The sequence below is a fragment of the Triticum urartu genome, chromosome 1 (genome assembly GCF_003073215.2).
Source record: "Triticum urartu cultivar G1812 chromosome 1, Tu2.1, whole genome shotgun sequence".
Lineage (NCBI taxonomy): Eukaryota > Viridiplantae > Streptophyta > Magnoliopsida > Poales > Poaceae > Triticum > Triticum urartu.
In genome coordinates, this window is record NC_053022.1 from 526068269 (window position 1) to 526073727 (window position 5459).

Consider the following 5459-nt stretch of genomic DNA (forward strand, 5'->3'; position numbering starts at 1 on the left):
GCCAGGCTGGTGACCAAGCTTGAACCGGAAGCCGGTTTAAAACTGCTTCTCCCTTGCAAAAAACAATGATCTTATTGTGGGCACCGTGTTGCCCTGTAATAGGCTAGCTGATACTTTTGATATGCCTTCGTGCATAATTACTGCAACTTGCTCTTCCTTTGGGTGATGAATTTTCCAAAGTACTTTCTGCAATAAAAAATCTTAAAATGCCACCGCGGTTGTACCGTCAGGCGGAATATGATGTCTGCATGCATGAAATCAAAACATCCGAAATTTTTAAGTATATGACCAAATTTTTGAGATACATAATACCTGCCATCGTTGGGCGTGAGGTTGGCTTGGCCAATCTTGAAGCGGAGTTTTATAAACCCACACTGTTGGAGGAGATAGCAGCTCCTGTATATATATGATGTCGGTTTACTATGTAAACCGTGCCGGGTTATAATAAACACCGTGTTACTCCGTAATAGGATGTTAACAAAAATCAAACCGAGCAAATAGTCTCCGGATTAAAATGGACCGTGTACCGTCAATAGACAGTGTGAACCGGTTTAAAATTTTGTCGGTTTAAAAAACGCAATAAAAAGAAAGAAATATCTTTCAAAGAAAAAGTGTAAAGCAAAGGCAATGACAAAACCGTTTGCAAAAAGAGGCTTATTTGAGCTGATCAGATGGCATTAGCATGGTCGAACACGACCAAGCTCCCGATAGGTGTAGCTATGGTTCAAGTCAGCCAGGTCCCCAAATGAAACCGTGGCATTTATGCCGATCAAGTGGCATGGCAATGGTTCGGGTTTGACCAAGCCCCCAAGTGATTCTGTGGCCTTAGGCCGACCAAGAGGCATGACTGGTTCAGACGTGACCAAGTCCCCAAGTGATCTGGGGCTCTCGCCTATCAAGAGGTATTGCATTGGTTCGGACACGACCAAGCCCCCAAGTGATATAACATGATGCTTTTGAAAAGCTAACTCAAGGGGTAAACCGGAGGCCGCTTTAGAACAACTCCGTGTAACCACACATGATGTAAAAGAACAGATACCCCGCTTTAGTTGAGGTTCCGGTTTATTATATTTAATCATAATATATACATCGTCGTAATATGTACATAAGTAGAGCCAATGGCTCAGGTATAGTAAGGCCGAAGATGAGCTATATTCCATGGCCTGTTGGTCTCCTCCTCTGATGTACGTGAGTCTTTATGCTCTCGAATATCGATCAGATAGTATGACCCGTTGTGCAGATTCTTGCTGACCACAAAAGGTCCCTCCCAAGGTGGGGATAGCTTATGCATATCAGTCTGGTCTTGGATGAGCCGAAGCACCAAATCTCCCTCTTGAAAGGTTCTGGTTTTAACTCGGCGACTGTGATAACGACGAAGATCCTGTTGGTAAATCGCTGAGCGAGCAACTGCTATGTCACGCTCTTCATCCAACCGGTCCAAAGCATCTTGCCGTGCTCTCTCGTTGTCCACTTCAACATAAGCCGTCACACGAGGTGAATCATGACGGATATCACTGGGGAGAACCGCCTCCGCCCCATAGACCATGAAGAATGGTGTGTATCCTGTTGATCTGTTGGGTGTGGTATTGATGCTCCATAACACAGATGGTAATTCTTCTACCCAACAACCCGGTGTTCTCTGCAAAGGAACCATAAGCCGGGGCTTGATGCCTCTCAAAATCTCTTGATTATCCCTTTCTGCTTGACCATTGGACTGTGGGTGTGCCACTGATGAAACGTCAAGCCGGATGTGCTCCCGTTCGCAGAACTCCTTCATGGCACCCTTGGACAAATTGGTACCATTATCTGTGATGATACTGTGTGGAAAACCAAACTGGAAAATCACTTTTTTGATAAACTGAACCTCGTGGCCGCATCACACTTGCTAACCGGTTCTGCCTTCACCCACTTTGTGAACTTGTCAACCGCCACCAGGAGGTGGGTCTTCTTATCTTTGGACCTTTTGAAAGGCCCAACCATATCCAGCCCCCAAGTAGCAAATGGCCAAGTAATTGGAATCATTCTCAATTCTTGAGCTGGCACATGAGCACGTCTTGAAAACTTTTGGCAACCGTCACATCTTCTGACCAGATCTTCCGCATCGGCATGAGCAGTTAACCAATAGAAGCCATGGCGAAACGCTTTAGCTACCAAAGATTTTGAACCGGCGTGGTGACCACAATCTCCTTCGTGGATCTCACGCAAAATTTCATAGCCTTCTTCAGGAGACACACATCGTTGAAATGCCCCTGATATACTGTAATGATGCAACTCGCCATTGACAATAGTCATGGACTTGGACCGCCGGACTATCTGTCGGGCCAGAATCTCATCCTCTGGTAACTCGCCCCGGTTCATGTACGCCAGGTAAGGAAGCGTCCAATGCGGAATGACATGAAGACCTGCCACCAATTGAGCCTCCGGATCAGGAATAGCCAAATCCGCTTCACCAAGGAGCTTGACCGACGGGTTGTGCAGCACATCCAGAAAAACATTGGGCGGGACCGGTTTGCGCTGAGAGCCCAGACGGCTTAAGGCGTCCGCCGCTTCATTCTTCCGTCGGTCCACGTGGTCCACCTGATAGCCTTTAAAGTGACCTGCAACAATATCCACCTCACGACGATATGCTGCCATGAGTGGGTCCTTGGAGTCCCAAGTGCCAGACACTTGTTGAGCCACAAGGTCCGAGTCACCGAAGCACTTAACTCGACTTAGATTCATCTCCTTAGCCATCCGGAGACCATGGAGCAAGGCTTCATACTCAGCTGCATTGTTAGTACAAGGGAACATTAAGAGGAGAACGTAACAAAACTTATCACCTCGTGGGGAAGTTAATACGACTCCAGCCCCCGAGCCTTCCAATTGCCTGGATCCATCAAAATGGATGGTCCAATATGTGTGATCCGGCTTTTCTTCAGGTGCTTGCAGTTCTGTCCAATCATTGATGAAATCAACAAGTGCTTGAGACTTAACCGCTGTCAGAGGCACATACTTCAATCCGTGCGGCCCAAGCTCTATAGTCCACTTGGCAATCCGGCCAGTCGCTTCTCGGTTCTGGATGATATCCCCCAAAGGAGCAGAACTGACCACCGTAATTGGGTGCCCTTGGAATTCGGCTTGCCATAAAAACTCCGTACACCAGCTTCTGCCAATGCGGATACCTTTGCTTGGACTCAATGAGTACCTCGTTGATATAATAGACCGGATGTTGAACCGGATGCTCCTTACCTGCCTCCTTTCGCTCCACCATAATAGCCACGTTGACCGCACGAGCATTAGCAGCAACATATAGCAGTAACGGCTCCTTGTCAATGGGAGCGGCGAGCACAGGCGGATTGGCCAATTGCCGCTTTAAGTCCTCAAATGCTTCATCAGTAGCAGAACTCCAGACGAACTGATCCGTCTTCTTCAACATCTGATACAAAGGGATTGCCTTCTCACCAAGGCGGCTGATAAACCGGCTTAACGTGGCAATCCGGCCTGCCAGGCGTTGAACATCATTGATACACTTCGGTTTAGCCAGGGAGGTGATGGCTGTGATCTTCTCCGGATTAGCCTCAATTCCCCTGTTGGACACCAGAAAACCCAATAACTTGCCCGCCGGTACACCAAAGACACACTTGTCCGGATTAAGCATCATCTTGTATGTCCTTAGGTTATCAAAGGTTTCGTTCAAATCGTCAACCAGAGTCTCCTTCTCCCTGGACTTAACAACGATATCATCCACGTAAGCATGCACATTACGGCCAATCTGCTTGTGAAGACAATTTTGTACACACCGTTGATAAGTTGCCTAGGCACTTTTGAGCCCAAAGGGCATAGACACATAGCAGAAGGCTCCAAAGGGAGTTATGAATGTTGTCTTCTCCTGGTCCTTAACTGCCATTTTGATCTGATGATAGCCAGAATATGCATCCAAAAAACTTAAACGCTCACAACCCGCCGTAGCATCAATGATTTGATCAATACGGGGGAGGGCAAAAGGATCTGCTGGACAAGCCTTATTAAGATCTGTGTAATCCACACACCTGCGCCAGGTGCCGCTTTTCTTAAGGACTAGCACCGGATTGGCAAGCCACTCAGGGTGAAAAACTTCAACAATAAAACCAGCTGCTAAGAGCCTGGCTACCTCTTCTCCAATCGCCTTGTGTCTTTCTTCGTTAAACTGGCGGAGGAACTGTTTCACCAGTTTGTATTTAGGATCCACATTAAGGGTGTGCTCAGCGAGTTGCCTCGGTACACCTGGCATGTCAGAGGGCTTCCATGCAAAAATGTCCCGATTCTCACGGATGAACTCGATGAGCGTGCTTTCCTATTTCGGATCCAAGTTGGCACTGATGCTGAACTGCTTGGACGAATCGCCAGGTACGAAGTCAACAAGCTTAGTTTCTGCTGCCGATTTGAACTTCAGGGCCGGTCATGCTCCGTAGTTGGCTTTTTTAATGGAGTCATGTCCACCGGATCAACACTATCCTTATAATACTTCAGCTCCTCGGTGGCACAAACCGACTCTGCGTAAGCCGCATCTCCTTCCTCACACTCCAAAGCGATTTTACGGCTTCCGTGAACCGTTATTGTCCCCTTGTAACCCGGCATCTTGAGCTGCAAATACACATAACAGGGTCGTGCCATAAACTTGGCGTAGGCCGGTCGCCCAAACAGGGCATGATATGGACTTTGGATTTTCACCACTTCAAACGTCAATGTCTCCGACCTGGAATCATGATCATCTCCAAAGGCCACTTCCAGAGCTATCTTACCAACAGGATATGCTGACTTGCCAGGTACTACACCATGGAACACCGTATTAGACGGTTTGAGATTTTTATCTGTTAGTCCCATACGACGGAAGGTCTCATAGTATAAGATATTAATGCTGCTCCCTCCATCCATGAGCACTTTGGTGAACTTGTAACCTCCCACCTGAGGTGCCACCACCAGAGCCAACTGACCCGGATTATCAACCTGGGGAGGGTGATCCTCTCTGCTCCATATGATTGGCTGTTCAGACCAGCGTAGATAACGGGGCACGGCCGGTTCAACAGAGTTGACTGCCCGCCTCTGAACCTTCCGGTATCGCTTATCCAAGCTAGTGGTGAAGACATGGTACTGCCCACTATTCAACTGCTTTGGGTTACTCTGGTAACCTGACTGTTGCTGCTGCTGGTTATAACCACCCTGGTTGTTCTGATTATTTTGATTATTATGTCCGCCCGGATTACCATTAAATCCTGAATCGGAATTTCCTCCACCATAACGCGGCTCGGATCCTGAGCCACCGCCGGAGCCGTGATCATACCGGAAAAGCATTAGAATTCTTGAACTCCTGCATAATAAAGAAATCCTTCCAAAGGTGGTTTGCTGGCACCTCCTTCGTCCCATGTCTTGGACAGGGCTGGCTCAGTAGATAATTTAGGCGATCCGGGTTAGGGTTGGGTGCCCCACTGCGATTTTTCGGT